Raw genomic sequence first — 25,368 nt, 5'->3', positions numbered from 1 at the left:
TTTCACAACATTTTACTGCTGTACCTTTAAACCCGTTTATCTTATGAATGGCCAGTTCTTCTGCAATTCACTTTTCTGCACAGAATTCTTTCCCATGGAACTTACCTAGCCATGGTTTACTGATATTTTCCCTTTCAAAGTTTATTTTGATTACTTCCCTATTCTTCTGTTCACTAAATCAGGGTCTTTTCATTTTATGGAGCTTCTGTCCACCACTTTGTCAAAGTCCCTCCCAAGTAAATCAAATATATATTGGCTGCATCCAATTTCTTCCTTTTCCTTCCAAAATAAAAGATCTTGCCCTCATAACAATCCAGAACAGAAAGAACTATACAAATAATAGGAATTGACTGATCCATTTTTTTTCCACAGTACAAAAGAAAGAAAAAATTAGTGATATTGAAACTTAGTAAGTTTCAAGATGTTTTTTTTCCCCATAATAAACACTTTGTGGAACTCACTGCTGCTAGAAATTGTGCAAGTAAGGAGTCAAGTTCACGGGAGTATTAGATATAAAAGTATTAGTGATATAACATCTTAGACAACAGGGAAAAATTCAACCATTGTAATATCTTAGAGTAGGTCCTTTGAAAACTTATACTGTTCCTTTTTTCCTTTTTTTTTTTTTTGCGCTTTTTTTTTCTGAAGTGTCTGTGGTTAGCCACTGTCAAAATAAGGAAAGTGGACTCCTAAGCTGAACCAGTTCTTCTACTTCCATGGATAACCTCGACATTTAACTTGTCTGCAAATTCTTTCTAATCTAAACACCAGTAAGTTAAGTGCAAACCATAAATAATAAAAAACATTGGCAGGCCAAAAAAGATTTTGAGGAACAACTTGCTAACAGCACAAAAACTAACAGTAAAGCCATCTTTAGACACATCAAAAAACAGAAATGTGCCAGAGAATCTGTAGAGCTGAGGGATAGATGGTGAAGGTGCAAAAGGGGAGCTCAATGAAAATAAAACTTTAGCAGTTAGAAAACCTCAGAGAATTCCTTGCATTAATGTTCACTCTTGGGGGCATAGAGGTAGTCTGGTGTCTTTCTGTGAAGTTATAAGAACTGTCTCAAACAAAATGTAAATTAAAGAGGTTTTAGGGTCTGTGGATAAAATGAACAGGAAAAAATCTCTAGAACCAGATAGCATTCACCCAAGAGCTCTAAGACATCTCAGTATGTTGCTGAACTATGATCTGGTACTCACTGCTTAGCTCTGGTTCAGTTCCAGTACCATGGGAGTAGCAAACGTGACATCAGTTTCTAAAGAGGGCTCCAGGGGACACTTGACACTATGGATCAGTAAGTCCCATTTCTATACCAGAAAAGCTGGTAGGAACAGAGAGAGAAGTTAATCTCTGGAGGGGGAACAAAGAATAGAGTTACACTGACAGTGGAAAAAGATTACAAGAAGGGACCCATGCAACTCTATGCTGATGCAATTGAATTTCAATGAATGTAATGTAAGGTATATCGGGAAAATAACCCTGAAGGTAAATCAAATAGCAGTAATAGAATAACAGATAGATGTTACACCTCCAAAGGAGATTCTGGAGATTTTCTATTTTTTTTTTGCAAATCTCAAGTCAATGCTGTACTGTGACCACTAAGTGCTGACAGCATGTTAAGGACCTGTTATACGGGCAGCTTCTGTCTCAGGAAATCCCTAATCCATGATGAGAGTAACAGGATATGCCAGGAAAAATACTGTTCTCTCCTTGCCCTGTGTTCCTTTGCTTGGTTTGGGTTTTTTTTGAACGTGCTACTGGCAACTTTTGTACACAGGCCAGCAGGCTAGATGGATGTTTCATCATCTCCAGTACAAACATGCTAATGTTCATATGAAGCTGGATTTACAGGCTAGTCCTGAATTCACACTGTTGAAGAAGCCATGACATTCCCCAAATCATACTGTGATGTATTCCCCCCTGGAACCTTTTCTGGTTTTGGCTGAATATTTCTTGAGTTACTTGAAAATTTATGGCCAGATTTTTTGAACTGCACATAAACACATTTTTTTAATCAGCTAATGCAGCAGATAAACTCATGTTTAGGCACCTAAAACTAGAGATAAAAACATGCCTAGGTGCCTAAATACCTTTAAAATATGGTTTTACACATCTTTGAAGATGATGCCAAGACTTCTGTGAATATCGTTAACATGGGGCTGAACTTCAAACATATTTAACAGAATTCAGATAATGTACAGAGCCTATCTTGGCACAAGCTCTTTTTAAAGGTCAAGAACTAAAAAAGGAAATTCTCCTATAAAGATGCAGTGTACAAAGAATCTTTTGGGAAATAGAGAGTTTTGGGTGTCCCCTCTCCCCCCTTATCTTGATAAATAACATAAAGGTAATGAAAAACAAGGAGAGACAGATAAGGAAACAGAGATAAAAAAATAGATAAGAAAATAAAACCAAAGTTTTTAGCATTTAATGCCATTAGAAAGCAACGTGTCAGCTGGGGAAGTGAAAAGTACATAAGTTTCAAAAAGAGCACCTTGGATTTTTTTTTCTTTTTACATGATAGAAGCACCTGAAAGAACTTCTCACATACATGAAAGAGCTTTAATCTAAACAGGACAGCCCCTGCAGAAGAAAACTCAAAATCTATCTATTTTTAGGAAATAAAGTAACACAGAAGAAATAAAACTTAATCAGTACTGTCTTGCATATCTGAATTGAAACAAATTTTGAGAAAAATATTTACCTGCCCAAATTGTGTCCTTTTTTTTTCAAAATATATCCCTTTTTGGAACAGAGCATCAATACTAAGCCATATTTCAATTAATTTGTTTGCAGTGAATATTAATTTAAGACAAAAGTAGATCCACTGTCTGCCCAGGACCTAGTTTCACTCTGCATTATGAAAATGGATTACATCTTTTACTGCAGACTATAGTATTCTGCCATTAATTTTATGAATTAGTCTCTGACTTTGGTCTTGAGTCAGGATGATTGGTGACCAAATGTCTCTTAGAAGTCTTTCTGCTCTCTACATCTTGCTGTGAAATTGTTGTGATTAACGCATATGGTATTCTAGTAGTTCCATGCCTATGGAGCTCGAATCTGCAGTAAATTTACTTTTTAAAATTTCCGTAATAGCTTTATACAGGTATTACTATTTTTCTGGTGTACTAAGCCTGGCCTATCTGTGGTTTTGTACTTTTACTTTTGAATTGCACTTTTGCTTTCCACTTGCAACTGTGAAAAATGTGTCCTATCGTACTGAAATAGAAACATTCCTCATGTAAGAGGAGATGTAAATGAATAAACCATTGAGTCGTATGTATTGTTGAAGATGATGGGCATTTTTCCAATGTTAAAAGTCAGCAAATACACTTCTCCAGTGAGCACTCTTGTGATAGAGAATGTCCTGATAAAATGGACTAAGACAACACCAGCAGGAACAAAGGTATCTCTCTGTAAATCAGAATTTACTAATAAACCTGAATCATTAAAGATCTGTACAAGTGAAATCAAGTGCTATCACCATATGCAGTGGTAGTTACTGTAGTCAATCATTTCCACTACTATATGTCTGTATATATTTGACTGACTAAATGCAATCTTTCCATGACAACCAGGCTGGTTTTTATTTTGCATTTTATTAGTGTTAAGGCAGCTATGTCTTCACAGTTAAATAATGATTATCAGTTCCATGTTATTACACTGAGCAAAACATATTGTGATAATTGTAATGGACTTCTGATATTATTTTGCTTATCACTTGCACCATTTTAGTAGTTTTCCATGTCTGTATATATGACACTAGTTATGCTCTGGAAGTGTTAATTAAAAAGAATTTAGAAAAAAATAGAATCTCCATAGCAGGGCACCAACAAAATATGTGAACTATCTTCATTTCACATTTCTTTACATAGGGATGACCTCCGTCGTATATTCAAAAATATTTAGTTCATGTTAATTTTAAATTTCTAATAAAAGACTTAATTCCTTTGTCTCTTTGTCAACACTGATTTTATTAACCTCTATTTTCAAAAATGCTGGTTAAATAGTCAGCGGTTATCATGGTTATGTAAATGAGAAATAGAAACAATTCTTTCTTATATTCCAGACTGGAAAATAGTAAGTATCTCAGAGCCCACCACTTGTAAATGCTTTCCTTGAGTTCCTCATTTTAGGGGTTTTTTCCTAGCTTTGTTTTATAATGTAATTGAGAGGAGTGCTGAAATTAAAATATAGTGTTTATTAAGGTTGGCTAGTCTCAGGAGAGTATCTAAACAGATTTGGTACTTTAATACTTGGGCAAAATTCATTTTTGGCTTAACTCTTGATAGATACACTCAGGGATGGGTTTGGTCCTTTTATTTTTCAGAAATATATTGCACTGATTTATCCCTGCTTTATTCAGTTTGGCATCTTCTAAGACTTAGAAAGATGTAGGAATATTATGGACTATCACTTTAAATCCCATTCCACACAAAAATCCTTTGAGTAAAGTAAGGCAACTAAATTTAAAGTTTAAAATAAGACAATCCTTGCAGTAAAAATCAGTCACTTATCAGTATACTTCCATGCAGCTCATTCGGAATTCAGAATTTGGAACACAAATTTAGAATATTGAACATGGCATTATTCATTACCTGGCACACGCTCATTCAAGGCAGTTAGCCAAACAAGCTATCTCTCTACTTACAGGTGAAACAACGTTTTTGAGAATCTTAAAAATTTGAAAACATTCATAAATCAAAATATGAGGGTTTCTAAGAGGGAAGCTAACATCATGCTAATTTTAAGTATGCTGGATAGGGAAACAAGTCAGCAGTTTGAAAGGGTTCTCTGACAGGCACTTTCACTTATTCAGACAATATCAATTAGTGTCTGCAGAGTGGACTTGCCCATGATGATATTTCAATTGGTATGTTTTCCAGATGCAAAGAGACCCTATTTTCCCTCTCTTTGTTTTATAGTGCATCAAAAAGAACATTTAATAGTGAAGGTTAGGACATGAATTGGGGTATAGAATTGGTGTTTAAACATACGCTTGAAAACCTGTCAGGTCCAGAAACTTTTCCAGTGATCGTCACCACTCCTCACAGTGGTTTTTCTCTACCCTCAAGCTATTTTTCTATTTTCACCATGGTTGTCCACAGTGAAGCATGTGGCAGGACTGCAGTGGTGGGAAGGGCTGGTGGGAAGTGGCCCAGGAGAGGAAAAAGGCCCCAGCCACATAACCTGTTCCTGGGGGAAGGACAACCTGCCAGCCCACATGCTTGTGCCTCAGCCACTGCACTTCTTCAGCCCCCTCACCCCTTGTCTCTGCACTTGCAGCCCATGAGCAGTATTTCCCGGGATGGTGGGTGGGAATGAGTGTTTGCATGTGTCCAGGAGGAGCAATCCCATCCCACCAATCTGCAGTATATGCAGGACCTTCTTCCCTCCTTGTCAGCTTCCCACAGCACCACAGAGTTTCAATAAAAGGGGGAGAACTTAGGAATTTGAGATGAACATTTGCTTAATCGCAACACTGACCGCTGACCAAAGGGAATAAAGCCCAAACCGACTTACAGCCAGTAAGTTGTGATTTCCAGGGTGACCTCATACCCATGCAGGCAAGGAGAGCCAGAAGTAAACTGCCAAGTAGCCCAGTGACCCTTCATTAAACTACCTTATATTGCTGTGCGATCAAGAGAGACAAGGTTAAATTAACAGCTCTGTGGCATCCTCCTCTTGTGATGCCTGTGCTCACCTGCATCATCTTACCAGCAGCATAGTCCTGGCTGAGTGAAAAGAGACCTCCAGGACAATTTGGAAAATTGCTGTTGTTGAATGAATACAGCAGACTAGTTTAAAAAAATAAGCTGCTAACACTGTGCAACTCTTTATTTCTGCCACTATATCTGTCTTAGACCATGCTGAAAACTTCCACTTCATTTGTAATGTCCATGATTTCCAAGACTTTGAGTAATTTCATCATGAATATTTATACAAATACAGTGTTTTGGCATTCACTTTTCATCCTTTGGTATTCCTTTATTGAGGTAGCAGGCCTTAAAAAGTAACCATATCTCAGGAATACAGAGCAATAGCATAAAGTTTAGAGGATCAGCTGTGCCCTATGGACAACAAGTATTTTATATGATTAGCTCCCATCAGTGCTTAAAAAATATATTGGTTGTAATAACTTTCTCAGAAAGACAAAAGCAAACATTTATGACTAAAATATATCTGCATTAATATTATCCTCAGTGTATGATACAGTTTATGATAGAAAAACAAGATACAGAAAAAAAATTTCCTAAAATCATGGGAAAAAAATCATTCCTAACAAATAATTTAATCACATCTGCAAATATTATTCTGTCTGCTTGGAACCCCCTGGAGTTTCAGCTGGATTAGTTCTGCTTCACTTCCTGTCCTAGACATTTGCTTTATGTTTCTGTCTCCTGTTAAACAGAAATTACCTTTCACCTCAATGGATGCCAGCATTTCAGTGACACAGGAAGAGCTTCACGTATGTATCCTATAGGAAATTAGACAAAAATGTAAGGATAGGTAAATGGGCAAGTATGTAATATATTCATTAGTGTAAAAGAAAAGTCAACATGTACTATGCAATGCTTGTAACCTGGGTCAGATTTACATCAGTAGAAAGGGGTATAGTTGCTGCAATTTCAATAGAGCTAGACTGATGTAAACCCTTCTAGCCATAGAACTCAATATTTATGTATGTCCTTCAATTCAAAAGGATCCTAAAGTGCTTGGTGTTTTAGTAGAAATCTCTTATCTGTACTATAGCTGGATAAATAGTACTTAAGGAATACATTATCTGAGAAATTTTACCATTTTTCATCAAATAAAATGTTCAACAAGTAGTTTTATGAGGTGTTAGAGTAATTCTATATGTATTTGAATACTAAATATAGTTAAATAAAGAATTCAATAAACAATGGTAATATTTATCAAAAATGTGTTTAATTGTTTTATTCTTTTAAAAATGTCAATTAATTTCTATGTAAAGAAATATTAATACAACTCTAATACTGACCACCTCGAACTTTTTATCAGTATTTCCCCACCCATGCCTGCCCTGTTCACCAAAGGAATAAGCATCTGAATGAAGTCTTCTATTCTCATCTTACAGACCAGAGATACAGGGATGTGAAATACAGACCTCGATTTAAACTTTTTTTTATATACACAAGAAGAGAATAAGGTTTTTTTGCTTGTTTGTAGTTGATAAATGACTGTAAATATTATCTACATCTTAGAACCCTCAGCAGAATCAGTGAAAAAGAGGCGTTGACAAAGGGTGGGTGCTTCATATCCTGCTGATCATTCCCTCACTGAGAGCTCCTCTGGTGCGTCTTTGTCCACCTAGTGTGCACAGCCTGGCTTTCTTCCTATAGTTTGTCTCACATTTTCTTCTAAAATACTGTAACTTCCATTGGTGCAACCTGCATTTTGTAAAATATGATGGTGATTACCCTTTCAAACAAGAAAGTATCAGACATCTTTTAATGCCCAGCTCACTCTGAAGGGATTTAAACACCCATCCAGTTGGCCAGGGCTTAGGAAAGGTGGGGTTGAACTTTTAGACACTCCTTAAGAAGGTTTCTGTACTTAAAACTGAGCAAACTATAAAAATAAATCTTGAATCAGGTCTTGGAAGGCAGTCCTCCCTCTCTTGTGCTCTCCCTCCTTTCTTGTCTTTTCCCAACCCCTTTCTCTCCCTCTCTCTCCATCTCACTAGAGAAGTCGTTTTATTTTGTTCATCTGCTGTACCCTCAGAAATGGGCTAGGAGATCACACCCAGACCTATATTTATGTCCTAATTTCTGGATCAGCTGTCTTCCCCACTTACTGATATAGGCAGTGCATAGTATCTAAATACTACGTACCTCTGATATAGACATAGATCTTTTATGAGAAGCAGAAATAATTTAATGAAGAAGCAGCAGACATAGTTTGCTAACCTTTTTGGGATCCTGCACAATGAAAGGTGCCTTATAAGTTACTATTAGTGGTACTATGATTGGTACAAAAGCCTTCATAGTGTCTTATCCTGGACAGATTCTCACAGTTGAAAAGACAAGCATATATTCAGCATTTAAAAATTGTGATCTGCCATGATCTTACCTAATTTTATCTTATTGGGAGTCTTCTGCATACATTTAAATAATGATCAGATCTTGCTTCATCTTTATCTTTTCAGAGTGCTCATGCAACCAGAATGATATCAAGGTATTAAAATTCAAGCGTTATTCTTTTAAAAACCAATTTTTCTTTTTCTGTAAATGTATGGTTTAATTCCATGTAAATTAATTTCACTTGGGAAAGCATTTTTTCACTTCAAGTATCTTTTAAATGCTTCTTTTTGCACCCAACCTGCTGGCAAAAAAATTAGAAAGCAAACAAATTAGATGATTTGCAGTGAAGAGATGAGATGCCAAAAGAGCATAATATATAATTGGACGAGCACAGGAGAATGTTTAAAATAAGTTCAAGAACTTAGCGATAAGGCTAAAGATGATGTTATCTCTTGGACAGAAGAAGCCATTAACATACACCAGAATGTTTTCAATCACTTAATCAGAAAACCCTTTTCCTGAGCACTGTTTCTTGTCTGTGTGCCATGAACAAACATAAATATTTTGGATTTCCTGCATCCTTCACTCTGATAATGGGCTCTTAACTGTAAGCCCTTCCCACCTCAAAGAAAGAGCTAAAAACAAATGATAAAACATGAACCATAGAGATGATTTCTAAACCAGAGGAGTTTCAGAATTCAACTGCATGTTCAAAATGGCTTTTGCACTACACTGTTAGTCCTACTTTAATATGAACGTAATTTAAAATGAGACAAAAGGAGAAAAAAGGCCATGGATGAGGATAAAACTGTTCTCAATGAGCTAAAATGACTAAATTATCACTGACTGCAGTAGTATATGTTCAGCAACACAGAAACAAAAGCTTAACTGTTCTATTTTTACAGCGAATACAAAATTTTAGTTTTCAGTGAAATCACATTTAATTTCATAGAAGTAAAATTAGAGAGAGACAATCTTGTGGGTGTGGTTTTTCTTTTCATATACATTTTATGTGTGTGTGAAATACTAAGGAGCTCAGATATGTACTTATTCCAAAGAGATCTGGATAATTTCTATAGCTGTACAAAGCCATCAGAGCTGCATGCACGTATTCAGTCTTCTTCCTTACAGCTGAATGGCAGTCAAGTCCTTACAGCGCTGCAAATCCAAATATTGCACCAGGAGGGGCAAAACAGCATTCAGTCTGTAACAACCACAGTATATTATCAAGAATATTCCAAGTTTGGCAACATCAGTATGACTTCAGGAGCTGTTTTCAGATAATTCTGGCACTCCTGATGCAATGTTTCCCTCGGTCCAAATGAGCTGTATCAGTCATTTGAATTATAATGAACTAGGAACTGCACAGCGTGTTTCAACAAATAAATCAAAGTGGAACACTTGGGCATCAGGTAAACTAACTTTAAGTAATCATTACATAGAAAAAAAATAGATACATTTTCAAATGGTTTTGTACTGCTTTAAGTGACCAGGAGACAAATTTGCTTGTTATGTTACAACACATAACAGAAAAAACATGCCACAAAGTAGATTGATCACTAGTCAAGATTTTCCAGAAGTTATATGAGAATAAATAGTGCCACACAGTCAGCTGGTTTAAACAGCAACTCTGTACTGAACCATACCAATTTTTATTTGGTGAGGATCTGGTTGTTGCACTAGTTCAGGAACTTGGAATTGGCAACTTGCATGGCTTTAAAGTACATACTTTTGGAGAAAAGTTGTTTTAAATTCTGAATTAGCCTACGAGAGTACAAACAAAAAAGGGGTTATTCTGGCACTGAACCAAAGTCACAGAAAATAATTACTAAGTTTCATTAAAATATTTGGAAATATTATACCATTGAATTAATGTGCAAAATCTGCATTTTCCCAGATGGAATGTAATAGTTATCAGTTTTATACTTAGGCATAGGAGGTCATGAGTTATTTTTTTTCCATCGCCAAATGTGTTTATGGACTCACACTTGTATTCCAAGTTAAAACAAACAAAACCTTCCATGCATGCAGAACGCTAAATGCAGAGTCAAGTCAATTCAGTGCTTTTGGTGTATATTCCCTTTGTGTTTCAAAGCTAGTAACAGTAAAATATATGTGAATTTTAGATTTATGACATTTTGCGCTTGTTTTTCTTACAGGTGAGATGCACTTTTTACAATAAAAAGGTGACTTTTTTTTTCTTCTGTGGAAACTGCTAAGGAAATCTGATGGCTCATTAGAGACCATGTTTTCTCATCATAAACATTTCCTCTCATTACTGAGAAAACTGCCACTAATCAAATGTGTTTTTGACGCACTACAAAAGGATTTGGCATTAAATTCCAAGATAATGGTTGTTAAGTGCAGCTTGTTTCATTCTTAGTCTTCATTTTAGTCTGTTATTGCTTTATTCTTTTTCTGTACCCTAGAAAATGTGCAGCATTGTCCATTACAGAGTGTACGACAGAAATATGAATCAAACCTGTTTACGTATGATTTTGATTTTGGGGAGCGGAATTACTTCTCAAACAATCAGACTTAATAACTGCTACAGAAACAAAATGCAAAGTTGGTTTGTTTTTTCGTTTTAAAAAATGCTGGTTGAATCACATCAAAATCTCAAGACAATTCCAAGATGAACTGACTCTGAGAGTAAATGACCTCTTCATCTCGGTGATAAAGTTCCAGCCAAAATATTCTCTCGGTCTGAGACGTGATTCATTAGAAATATGTGCATGGTGTGGAGCTCTACTTTCTATCTGGCAGAGTCCAGCCTGCAGACTGATAAGAAGCAAATGCAAATGTCCTGATAAGAACTGAATGCAAATATTTATGATATGATATTCCCTGGGAATTATGTGCAGATAAAACAAAGTGTATTATTTTCCCGCTTCTCTTTCAGGTTTGCCAAAATGCCCTTTTTCGCTTTCGGAATTTGCATTTCTTCAAAATTGATTCGGCTTGCGTATTATGTTAAGCTATTTGTTTGCTAAGGATGGTAATTAGTTACTGTAATTACAGCAATGACAGTTGCTAAATTGTTTTTAAAGCATTACAGTGAGCCTGTGCCAGAAGATTGCAGTATTTTTTTGGATTTAAGCAGAGGCTGGAAAAACTCCCACTCTAAGGCCAGCATGGGATTTTCAACTACAAAGCTGCTTTTCCTGATTGAAATATTTTTTTAAGAAATCATTAATTTGCATTGATTGTAAGTACTAACTTTAAATTTTGGTTTATTCACAGATCACAGAAATATTAGTGATAGTGGGCCTTGTGGGAAAGGAGATACAAGGGGGACTCCCATCGTAAATAAAAGTGAAAGCTGATAGCAGAGGAAAAATGGTATAACTATTACTCGGAGCCTGTTAATTAAACTCTTTAGCTTAGTTTTTAGATAAATTAAAAACAATTTAAAAATGCCTGATTGAAAGTCATTCCTGAACTTTTCTGAGGTGCTCAGAGCTAAGTAAGAAACTCAGAAACAACTATATTCACCAAGTCCTTATTGTATAGCACTTTCTGCATTAAGACAGAGCAGAAAAAGGAAATGGACAGCTCTTCCAAATGAACTCACTAAGTCACAAAGTCAAATAAAGGTTTTTTCCTTGGTGTCTTGATGCAGCAGTCATTGCGCTTCCATTTCTATTTAAAGACTAACACTGGACACTTGCATTCAGAGTATGTCCAGGGTGAATATTTAGTGATAATGCCAGAAAGCTCAAAGTTTCATCCTTTCCTCCTTGCCCCTAGCATTTCCTCCAAAGGAGTTATTGTCACAGCAGGAAGAGTGTGCAGCTCAGCAGTGGAAGAGCCCCAGGCATCATAGCATGAGCTCTTCCTCTTCCAAGACATGTGGTCTCGGGAGATTAGCTGGTGTGTGTGTGGGAACCCTAAGGCTTTCACCCATCTCTTCATTCTGTTCCTCCTTCCACTCCACCCCCGTATAATCTCATTCCCCACAGTTTATAGGAATAGACATAATCACTGCACTTTTCTTCTTTCAGAGAAAAGGCAGCCTCCTTTGAGGCTACAGTTCAGCTCTGTAACTAGGAAGAAGAACACCTGTAACCCACCTTCCACCACCTTCATTTCTCTCTTAGATGCCAATTCACCTAAAGCCCTAATGCCTGAAATGCTGGGATTTATTTTAAAATTCCTTCCAGCCCAAAAAGCAGTCTTTCTTGATTGTTCTTCACCATATCTTCATTCCTTTTCTTACCAGTCCCATTTCACCTGCCCATCTGTTGCAGATGGCCAACATACAGTCCCCACAAGCAACACACACCACTGCCATTTGCACACATGGAGCGTTCACTTCTGACAAACCTGCTGCCACTGTATTTAAATGAACAGGACAGAATGAAAGCAAAGTTTGCTTCATGGTTTGCAGGCCTCTGTTTTCATTTTGACATAGAGTCAGTATTTCAAAGGTACATTGTGCTTTGCACTATCATTTATCTAGTTTCAGTCAATAGGCATTTCCTGATGATTAACTAAATATCCAGTTCTTATCCCAGAACACCAGCTTGAATTAGCTATTTTCTTTGTGCTAACCCAAAATTCCATTATTCTCATGATATAGAAGTCTTACATCTATTTGGGAAAAAAAAATCTGTTCTGTATTGTATTCACGAAGTAGCTAAAGATCCAGAGAAATGCAAGTCCCATGATCTTACCCTTCGACAGAGGGGAATCTTGGCGTTTCTAATCACTAGGGAATAGCACGCTAACAGCTCATGAGAAACACATGGTGTGACATTCTGAGGTCACTTTTCTATCCCGTATATAAACTTACAATAGTGGATTTTGACTGAGCAGTATTGGATCAAAGAACAACTTCAGGAAACATAAGTTAAGATTCAAATATCAGCTAAGTGATTGCTTAGTTACAGAAAGAAAAACATCTCTCCTGAAGTGAGAGAGTTTTCTTGTCCTGAGTTTCAAAGGCTTATTCTTTACAAAGTTTATTAGCTTATATTTGGATTATACTCTTCACTTTGAAACTCCTACAAAGGATTTACTTCCACGGCCCTAAACTAACTACATAGACAATATATCAGGATATAACAGCCCCAATTGCCAGAAGCAGTTTTGTATCTAATTTATACTTATATTTGGATGATAGTGTTTTTAGAGAAGGATGAGAGATATCTTTAACCATTAATTTGGATGAAACTTTAAATGGTATTTTCATTTTAAAATGGAAAATAAGTTGACAGTGTGAGCATGTAAGGTATGTCATAAACTATCCTCAGAATCTCTATTAAAGGAGTTATGAGAGATGAATACAAACCCCCTAATTACTCATTAGGCTTTTCAACAACTCATAAGTACTGATAATTCATTAATTAGCACATCTGGCAAATATTTAGTATCATTTATTGGCCATTTACAAATCAATACATCAGATCTAATCAAGTGAATGAGAACTGTACATATATTGTCATGTTTCTTATGGAAAGTGAGTTGCTACCTACTTTGGGTTTCTGAGAGCAATACAATAGCAGATTATATTTAAATTTAATTTACATATTAAACTAGTAAATATATTTGATTACTGTAGAGTAAGCATGACTGTAAAAATGATGTTCTTACCTCTATAATGACTTCCTTCTGTTTTGTGTATATATATACACACAAGACTATCATTTACATTATGCATGCAGAGCCTTAAACTGTACTGCTTGTGAGTTTAGCAGATATCATACAGCTAGATGCATAGTGAGATGCATGTGAAAATATGCAATGCAAAGAACAGAACAGTGATATACATATTTGCATAAACACACAAAACACAGCAATCTACTTCTTGAAACCAGGACCAAGGCTGTGAAAACAGGCATTGGTCCAACGCAGAGGTTAGCACAGCAGGTTATAAAGGACATATGAAGAGTATATATTGCCAGCTTGATTTTAGAGTTAAATTGGTTTTGCAAAACACTGGGATAACAGATTGGTGTCTGCTTTATTTGTCCCTGGGTTACAGGAGAGCAACTGGGTCAGGGGAGAGCCCTGGAGGGAGGGGAACATTGCACTATCTCAGCATCTGAGGGGCTCTCAGAGAAACTATTTCTGAAATCCGGCGTGGGTGGGAATGAAAAGCAAAGGGACTCATCGAGAGGATTTGGGAGTCTTGGGAAGGACTACTGGACGAGCAGGGGAGAAATGCACAGTTAGCAGTTTGAGGTGACGGACAAAGAAAAAGCTCAGGGACAAAAAAAGAGGGGTGTGTAGAACTGGTGTGATCCAGCTGACAGTTTCTGAGTGGCCTGAACCAAGCAGCAAGCAAAGACAGACCTGTGAGGACTCAGAGGGTTGTAGTAAAGGGCTTTATTCCCTGCTTGTGACTTCTGTGCACTTTGACCTGATTACTTTGCTTTTCTCTGTGTAAGAATTTATTAATTACTCTAGTTTAGATTACAATAAAATCTGGGATTTTGAATTAAAAGTCTTTGTTTTGCTTAGGGTTTGTCGCTTGCAGTGAATAAAATGTAGGCAGATGCCTCTCACTCCTTTCTTGGGTTTTTGGGGGTATTTTTGTTTTGTTTCATTTGGTGTGTTTTGGTTTTGATTTGGGGTTTGTTTTGGTTTGGTGGTTTTCTGTTAGTCTTCTTTTTTTCCTTAAAAGCCTCATCTCTTGGAATCAAGAAATAACAGAAATCCATTCATTAAAAATCTTGAAATTCACCCAAATGAAACCAAAAAGCTCAGAACAAAAAAAAAATATTACAATGACGGGGAAAAAAAGCCCTTAGCTGTATCCTTTTTTTTAAATCGTGTTATTTTTAAACTACTCTCAGGTTTTTTGCGAACTTGAGGTTGCTAATGCTTTGACTGTTTTACTCTGTGCTGTCTAGGGACTGTGCATGCAGAACATCACAATACCATGTGAAGAAGTTTTACACTCCCTGCATAATAAAAAAAATGATTCAATAGATTTCTCTGATGTGATGCGCTGTTTAAGGTACTGTCTTCCTGTGTGCATCCTGGCAAATGATAGGGATTAAAATCCCATACAGCATTTAATTAACAACAGTGCTCTGGCTACAGTAAAAGTTTAACAGATAGATACAATGCTTAGAAATGGGTCTTTGTTTTCTAGCTTGAAATACATGAAAGGGATTAAGTTGACAAATTATTGCAAACTTCTCACTTGACCAAGGCCAATAGACTAATTATCCTAACTACTGTTGACTTTCTTCTAAATCAAAGATAGAAAAAAATATCAACACTTAAGTGTGAATTTCTGTGTTCTTATTATATTCTAAAGAGAAAATAAGGATGTCTTGACTCTGCCTAGGTGTTTGGAGTTGGCTATGCTTTTGCTAATAGTGCTTCTTCTTGCATTTCTGTCAGTGCCTTGCACAGGTTTGCTGGAACTGATGATCTATCAGGGAGGACTGAAAAAAAAGAGTTATGAAGTGTGGGTCATTATCAGTGAACAACCTGTCATCAACCCCATGGTGAGCCAGTGACTGGACGCAGCTGTGATGGGGACAGAGTGGGGAGAAGACTGTAGAGACACTATGGGATCATTTCCCCAACTAGGGCAGGTCACACTAATGGGATCTGAATGGGGAGGAAGGCATACCTCCCCTGCACACACAGTAAATCCACCACTGACCCTCTTACAAATCAGAGCACTGTTACATTACTGCCTGAGGTGCTAAGTCCTCAACTCTTAAAATCTTCAAACCACTACAGTTGTATAATGTCCATTTCAGACTTCTGCACCAAATTCGAACTACACATAATTTGGCAGGAAAGAATTTCAGTAGACTGGAGCAGGCTGTTAGCACACACATAGATCTGCCAGATTCAAGGACTGGGGCAGTACTGCCTTGGCCACGCAGACTGGAGAGATTTCAGGTGCCCTGCCAGCTGTCTACAACTTAAAGCTGCCTATAGCACCGGCTCGTGATGAAGCTTGAATCTCTGTAACAGCCAGGAGGGTGGAAGCTCTGCAGTACTCAATTTGAATTGTGAATCTCTAGACTTCTATCCTTCCAGCTTTGAGACAAGGGACTTCCCTGAATCAGGGGACTTCCCCAGAATGATGCAGACATTTCAGACAAGTCAGGTTTCTTCACTTAAGCCCTATTAGTGAAAGACAGCTTCAGAGTCTTTTGACTGGGGGCAGTGTGATGAGTTCCCAGGAACTGGGATACCTGGCTTTTCCATTTTTTTTCTTGGAAAATGTAACAAAACATAACAACTTACTAAAAAACCCCAAGTGGCCATTTTCTAAACACATAGTAGATCTTGGCTTTAGATGAGTTAAGTCACTATTTAGGGTCTATTAATTAGATCCCCATTAACTATGAGGGGAGCTTAGGCACTTTAGTGCCCATATGAGTCCTGAATTTAAGTGTCTTAACATAGAGCTGACACCCCTAAGAATAAATTACATCAGCAGTGTGTAGATATGTACTACTAGTTCCCCTTGGTGCAACACCTATTTCAAATCACATAAGGGGGAACTGACAAAACAACCCACACTTCACAGCTGCATCTAACCATTTGATAGAAAATAAACTGCCTGATTTGTCTCTTTGAAAGATTTTCAGTTAGTATAAGAAAAAATTGTGGTAAAATAGAGTCACTTACTAATGAATTGTCTAAAGAAAATTTGTGATAGTTCTTTTGATGATTGTATACAAGTATAAGGAATGTACATTTATTTTAACTTACATCTCTAACCTTAAGAGTGTTAATTTCATGTTGTACATTTTCTTAATGTGCAATAATGAAGACATATCTGAATAGGATAAACTCAACAAACTCAGGTACTGGTAACAATTCAGCTATGGAAGAGTTATCTAATATATCCTGTTTTTCTGCAGTTTGTCAAGTAGTTATATCCTTACAGTTTTGCAATTACTTATGATTAGGATTTTGCTACAAATACAAATATCATTTGTCTGTGTACAAAACACATCACAATTTAAGGAATGAAGATAACCTTTCTGATTTAGATACACAAATAAATGTATCCAAATCTAATATTTGAGGAACTCTGAAACATCTGTGATGTGTCGAAACAAACGAAGTTGTTGCTGGCACAAGTTAGAAGACGGTCTGTTGTGTTCCATTAGACGATAAAGGTGTCCTAACCACAAGTCCTAAAATAGTCTCAAACTCCATCAAAAGAAATTCATTCAGTCCAGGTGCACCTCTTTTCCAATGAAGTTTTGATGGTAGATGATAGATGGTAAATATAAATTAGCTGTACTGGATCAAAGACCAGCTGTAATGATGGGGAGAGAAGAATGGCTGCATTCATCATATCATAAAGCAGAGAGAGACATGAAATGGTACGAGTTAAGTTGAGCTGAGTATATGTGAAGAGGAGAAAAAGAAAAGGAAAACTAAGATATAGAAGAGAGATTCTGAAATCAGTATCCATATCTTAAAAAATATTATTACAGAAATGTGAAAAAGCTTTTATTTTCCAAAAGGTCTCTGCAGATCATTTAAGATAATTACATTTTCCTTGTGCTGAAGCCTCTAAAATTATTGTGAAAAGAGATTGTAATCCTAGTTTGGTTTTGAATTGTTGCATGTTTTAATATTAACATTAACTTTTTATCAAAATATAAAATCAAAATAGAAACTATAAATAATCTTAAATTTTGTTACAAAAGAAATATGTTTATAGATGAAAATACATATATTTCATAAAAAGAAAAACACATAGACTATGGAAATTTAAACATTCAGGATTTTTCTGTGTAAAACTGTTTGGATTTGTGTGATATTATACTGGAACGGAAAAAAAATCAAATGGGTAATTTTTCTAATCTGAAAATTATGTAACACAGATAAATAATCCCAAACTGCTCAAGATGCTGTTGAAAACAGAATATGGATTGTTTCCTGCTCTTCTCACAGCCTTCATTCATCTTCTCTCATTAATTCCTTTTTGCAAGAATTTGTCTCTTTTGACAAAAGCTTTACTCCCTCCCCAAGTGCTTAATGACTCAGATTTGTTGTTCAGAACTATCAGCATTAAGATCCAGCCTCTGAATTTCATTGGGCCTATGGCCACAGGCCTCAGAACTGGAAGAACACTGGGGATGTAAAGAGGAATCAAAATTGCTCAAGGCAATGTTTGGCCCCTTGTTGGATACCAAAGGCTGAAAAGAAAGTGATATTTTTCTCTAACACTCAGAACTATCCAGAGAAATTTATTTTATATGGTTAGGACTTGCTTATGTTTGCACTGTGTAGTCACAAAAATGCACCAAATATAAAAATTATTGATTAATGCAGAAAGCCAGTCTTTCCTTTCTTCCTTTTCTGCACACCTGAGTGTTGCTAGGGTTCATAGAATGACTGAGGCCCAACTAGGGAAGGTTTTACTAAGTTTGTGCTTCATCAACCTTTGCAGCAGGAACCTTCTGTGTTTATATACCACTTACAAAAGTGAGGTCCTGGCTTATCCTAAAATTTAAAATTAGATCAAATAATTAAAACAGCAATAATAGTCATGACAGTGCTAATAACAACCCATCAGGATCACCAGACAGCTACATTATAGCACACTTGATGACATTTCAGTTGATGTTTCAAATGCTCTTTGAAGCATTTGAAAGCTCCATTGGTTTTACACAGTATTTCTTTGGCCTTTCTTTAAGAGCTATGCTGAATTCATAGGACACTATGAATCTAAAATGAATAGATAATTCATTTTCACACTTATACAAAACAGTTCAACACATAGTAAAGTCATTGAAGGTTTCACTTGTAGATTTCTTTGTTATTATGTCTTCATTATGATGAAGCTCTGCTGGTTGACTTACCTGTACCAAAGAAAAGACTGGTTCTACCCAGGACCTTGGACCTGTGAGCTACCTCATAGACCACCCAATAATAATTGACATATTAAACAAACCAGAAGTATTCCACACTTCTTTAACGTGAGGAAGTGTTGAAAAAAGACAAAACAGATTTGTTCATTAGATACATCCCTTTTGACAGCAGAGAATTAGACAAAAGATTAACCCTGCTCCTGATTACCTAGTTAGCAAATAAATGTATTGGTTCTTCTGATGAACTATTCAAGCCTACCTGGAAACAGTGCAAAACGATGCTTATGGGCTGACTGTATTTCCCAGGTTCATGAAAGATTTCTACCATGAAATAGATATTATAAGGTTTTAATTGAATTTCCTTAAAAAAATACGGGGGAAATTTTGCCACATATCAAGTATTTTGCTATATTGATGTGGTTTACTACAGTATGGCTCAAGTAACGAAACAAGAAGAGGGGTTTTTAAATAGCTAAAGTACCTAGGGTATTAGATATACTCTAACACAGTAGAGAAAAACTTCATGTGTATAATATGATGTGAAATATTTTCCCCATCAAGTGAGTTTGATTGAAGTTAAATCAGTAACAACATCATTTTGATAGGTGCAGACTTAGGTCCTAATTCAAACAAAAGAGTAATAACATGCCGAGGCTTCATGTGGCTTGTTGTGCTCTACATACCTTGTTCATGTCCTGCTTCCTCATAAAACGAATCAAGCTGCACCTATCTGGTGTTTCTTCGTTTCTTTTAACCATTGCCTTTGACAACACTGATGCAACTGCCTCCTTTGAAAATAAATGTTCAAAATTGCCTTGGTACATGAGTGTTCCTGTTGCTGTTACAGCCATGATGGTCTAAAAGTGTAAATGAAGCAAGATTTGTGAATGACTCAAGGAGAGGCTGTGCACCTGAAAGTGTGCCTGTTTTTCTAGCTACACATTACCTTTTCTTAAAAGTTTTGTCTTTTATGGGCTGGAATGTGTTTATATATGCACATGGACATTGATTCTGCTCTCTGCCGTCATTGTCTCAGGAACTCTGACTGTATTTTCTCCTCAGCTCTCATACTGATATAAGGTCTTAATCCTAGTTGTCTCTTTCACAGCTTTTCCCATAAGAGTGTGGATAAAAAAAGGTAGCTTTTTTTTTCTGTATTTGGCAATGCTTTGTTTATATGGAAGCATCTTGGAGCTCCAGACAATTGGATGAAATTTAGAGCCATTTTAAAGCAATCCTAAATTATGCTGTCAGGGCTCCCATAGAAGCTGAGGTATGAATGTTGGCAAAGAATTTTTTCCCTGCTCCTTGTCTATATGGGACCTTACTTCGTCACTTTGTTATATATTTAGTTATATTCTAAGCAGTTAAAAACCCTACATTTTAATCTCAGAAAATACTAAACCAAGTGCATGTAAATGAGAGATGTGATTTTCACCTGATGGCTGATTTAAGAAGGCTCAATGAACATCGGATTCTAAAAATATGATGACCACTTTGGATCTGACCAAACAAGTATTTCAAAGTTTGTGGTATCTATTCAAAACTTTTTACTTGCCTTAGATAAAAAAAGTAGTTCAACAGAAGGAAATCTACTTATATTTCCTATTCTCTTACACTTTGACAACATTTGCACCATTGGCTTACCAAGCTACTTTCTTTCTATTGAAGCGAAATGCACAGCTTGGGAAACACAATTCTCTTTTTTTTTTCTGACGAAAACATCATTCTGTTGGTTAATAGTAATCAGAAGTCATTGAAGTGTTTACTAGATGGCTAAGCAATGAGACTTACTAATAGCTCTTCCTTCAGAAAGGGTTATCAGCCTCTGCTTCACTTTCATGTTTTGTGTCTTTTATCTGAAAAGCACTTTTTAGGCCTACAATTCATGACAAACATAATGAAGGTCCATGCAGATTTCAGATTTCTAATCAACTCACTTAATTTGTCAATGAATGCCAACCTATCATATCTACTTAATGTATAGCATGCTTAAAATAAGCAGAACTGCAGTGTATATTAACACAAAGGGGGTATTTCGCTGCCAACAAAAGACTGTTGTACACAAGTTTTTAACAATGTGTTACTGATTCCCAAATGGTGTGTTACTGATAGTAAAGCTAGCCTTTAAAATCGTCCCTAGAATGCATAAAGCACAGCACTCTTGCATTTGTGGAGCATTACTTAACTGTTTGTCTTTTAGAAAACAAAGAATTCCAGACCAGGATTCAAAATATTTGGTAGCTAAAGCCCCTTGTTGCCGAGTTACTGGTAGCTAAATCATTTACCAAGAGATGTACTACCAAAGAAGGAATTGCAGACATCCCAGTGCTGTAAAGATTCTGTAGTTATCATAAAATCCATATCGAACAGATTTGGGACGCATGTAGATGTCCTGCTTTTACTTTGGAACTACCACATTGGCTGCTACTAAGAATCAAGTTTCAGCAATGTTTATAAAGGATATGAAGGGCTGCTGTCAAGTTTATTATATGCTTTTCAATTTTCGAATACTTCTATTTGAGCTGCTGACTGGACAGCCCTGGAAAATATAGAGTTAAAATTTTAAAACAAAAACTGGACATTCATGTAATCTCTTTGAACACTTGTGAAACTAAACAGCATTAGTGCAGGATTATATTGGTAAAGGAAATATGGAAAATCTCCATATGGCATTTTCTACATGTTTTAAATGTTACCACTGCTTTGAATATACACCATTCTTGACAAATTATCATGTAGTTCTGCAATTAGTCTGAATTTCTGTAATACCACTGTGTATTGGCAAATCCACACATCTTACATATCTGGTCAGAAGTACTGGAAGAGTAACATCGTTTGTAGTTTAAGAACACTTTTCGAGTAAGTATTCTTATAATTCTTCCCTTAGCAGTGAGGGTTTGAAATTCAAGATACTTTAGACAGGAGCTTAAAAGTACAGTTTAAAACTTATTTAACACGTAAATGTAAAATCCTTTGGTCATGTAGGAAATTTTTTGTTACTGGTTTCAGACAGGGATACTCCCATAAGAAAAGCGAATAAAAGTAGTAGGACACAGGTATAACTTGTTTGGTATCATTGCTAATAAGGAAAATGCTTAAACCAGACTCTTTCCACTCCAGGCAATTTAGCCAAGGGGCTAAACTGTCCTCTTTTAAAATACAAGAGCCACAAAAGACACAAGGATATGAAGGATCCTGTCAGTGCAAGGTTCTGTCTGAAGTCCATATATTTTGGCACGAAGCTTAGTTTTACTCTTGGCTGTGACTTGGAAGAAATTGCGTAGTGCCTTAGCACCTGAGCTTCACTTTCTGTAAATGGAAAAATGGCTCTTTTTCTGCTGTGTACTGAGATGCATGATGCTAATGCTCATAGAACAAAATGTTGTGCTAATGCTCACAGAACCATGTCAAAGTCTTACACAAAAACTAATATGAAAGTGCGATATATTATTTCAAGGAGAAAAGCTTTCAATAAATTATTCAGTACAAATCTTATATTCAGACTATCCACCAACAAAAAATAATCAATATATTAATACTTATCATAACTACTCTTTATCATATTTTAACATCAGTACTGAATTTTTTTATGAAGCTATGGTAAGCCACACCATGCACTAAAATTTCTATCCCCAACACCTGCCCTTTTGCAGCTAGTGTTCTTCTTGGGGTTTGTGGTTGGCCAATAAATAAATAATAATAAAAAAAAAAGGAACAAAAGGTTGGAAAACTGGGAAAATTAACAGAAATGCAAACCAAGAATATTAAGCCGATATTAGAATTATCTTCAAAGCTTGCCTGTTGGTATTGCTGGCCTTAAGCATACATTTGCAAGTTACATAAAGGAAAAAACCTCTCAAATGGCTGTTCCAAACCCTAATTGTTGTAACTTATCCATGCATTCCAGCAAAAATTTTCGGTGCTCTGCAGAAATGTTTGTTCACTTGCTGCAAACGATGTCACAAATCTTCACTGCAACAGCTAATATTTTACAATTGATCAAATAAACTGGGATATGTATTCTAAATATGTGACTTAATGAAAACAACTTAAAGATTTATGCTCCATTTAATGTACTTAGCTGAAGTCTCATGGGATTGCCAAAGGAGATAAAAACTGCAACATGGGTTAATGCTTAGTTATCTTTGGTTAACTTATATAGCTTAGTAATCAAAGGACATGAAAGGAAAACGTTTGATAAAAAATAGCCTATTTTAAAATTCCACAAAAGACAGCTGCCTTTAAATATAATACAATGTAAATTTTTATACTTCTAAAACAAGAGCTCATAGTTAAACCTCATTTGCAATTTATAGACAAGAACAATATTCTTCGTTGCTTGGTATCCTATTAAATGTAGAAATCAGTTTGGGGAGAAAAATTAAGGATACGAAATGATAAATAGTGATGACACATATACATATTTTCCTCTTCTTGTCTTTCACTGACTTTTGCTAGACAACAGTGGAAAATAAGATTCTGCAATGTAGAATGTTACTAAAGAAATAGAAACAGATAAATTATGAGTAAATAGTCATCTAGGTCTCTGTCAAATTCCCAGTGTTTTGCAAACTTAAATAGAAGTAAAAAATGCCTTTGTGTAATCAGTCCACTGAAGAGCAGTGTTATCGATTTTTATAATTATACCCCTTTGTTGGTGAATATTGCTGTTGATGTAAAATGTTCAAGTGGTGTAACACTGCTGTTACAGATGTTAAAACAAAAATTACTTCATAAATAAGAATTATGTAAGGCTATTCCTGTGCTCGAAAGCGAGATGCGAGCCCTCTCAGCATCTACAGCAGAACATCTATCTACTCTAAATCTGCTTTAAATCTTCTCAAATAAAGTGTGCTCAACTCCTCAGAACATCCAAATGTACGTGTTACTAATTACCAGTGACTGAGAGACTGTCTGAGATTGGACAGTTTAGATATTGAGCAACAGAGACTGGAAAGAAAGATTTCGTTTGATGCCACTATGCAAAATATGGTGCAAATAAACCCAGAGGATCAACCTTTAGAAGAATATTCCTTTCTCAAGCATTATATTACAGGAAGAAAATAACTAGTTGAGACAAAACACTTAAGGTCAGAAAAAAAAAAAAGAGAAATTTTTTCTCTATGTGTGTTTTTGTTCTTTTGAGGGAAGGAGGGGCAGGTTGGTGTACTACCTGTATGTGTATCTATCTGGTGTCTCTCTATTGCTTGTACATGTATACCTATGGATCCTACCCCATCTTCATTTTTGCATCTCATTTTCACAGAAATGGAAGGAGATCATTATTCTGTTATTACTCCACAGTTTATTTGCCCTCGTGTTTGTGAGGCTGAACTTGTTGGTTAATAGGAATATGTTACTCCAAATCATAATAGTGAGCGCTGAAATCCAGAGTTTGCTGTCAAATACAGCTTTTGTCATTGAGAGATTTGGGAAATCTAAGAGAAAAAAAAGAAGATCTGTAGGACTGAGTATCTTGCAATATTTATTGTGAAACTTCATAGCTGTGGTTGTAAAAGAATGGAGTGGAAGAGAACATTTCTTCCTGTCTGTCCAAGCAGGAAAGGAGAGACGAGAGGGTGTGCTGGGAGGCTGTATCAGTAACACTAGGCTTCCCCCTTGATGACTTAATGTCAGCAGGGCTGGTCTTGTTGAAATTAATCCAGTCACAATAATGGCATTAAGACATGCATTTATACCTCTATTGACTTTTCACGTTCACAGGATAATTGTTGTAACATTTCCTTAAAGGCCAAAGACCTTTTGATGATAAATATATCTCATTACATGGAATTTTATATGTAATCATCACATGAATCTCAGTGTAATTCAATGGATGTATTTACCATATGTTAATCCTAGCATAACAAGCCTTTAACCTATGTGACTTAATTATAGGCATATCATCAGATTTACTGTATAAAAAAACCTTTTTCTTTTTCACTTACATCTGCTTTTAAAAGCCCTCTCACTTTTTTTAACTCTTTTGTGAATCCAGGGATGTGTGATACCACTATCTGTGGTATCAGCTCAGCTGATGTGAAGACAGGCAGAACTAGAAAAGCTTCTGCAGGGAATTTTGAATAAATCTAGACCTGCCAAAGGCCTGCCAACGTGTTCATTTGAAATACCTCCCAATTTGCCGATATATAATTGATCAATTCTGATGAGATTTTTCAGCCAGTAGTGAATGGCAAATACATTATCATTGTATATGAACATGACACACATGACAATCTTTAAAGCTTTCCTGAAAAAGAGAAATATTAATACCAAACTCTCTTAGTAGCCCAAATCTATGTATGGTTAGAAATAAATAGCAGATACAAGGAAAAAGTGAAGGATCTGGATTTATTTAGATTAGAAAAAACTCAATGGCAGAAGCCTTAGTTGTGGATACATGTGAAAATATTCAAATGTTCTCCCTGACTTCTGTAAGAAGGATAAGATCACAGAATCATGGAATGGTTGAGATAGGAAGGGAACTCTAGAGATCATCT

This window comes from Corapipo altera, unplaced genomic scaffold (genome assembly GCF_003945725.1).
Source record: "Corapipo altera isolate COAL_440 unplaced genomic scaffold, ASM394572v1 52b, whole genome shotgun sequence".
NCBI classification, from domain to species: domain Eukaryota; kingdom Metazoa; phylum Chordata; class Aves; order Passeriformes; family Pipridae; genus Corapipo; species Corapipo altera.
Note: the sequence above shows the minus strand (reverse complement) of the source record.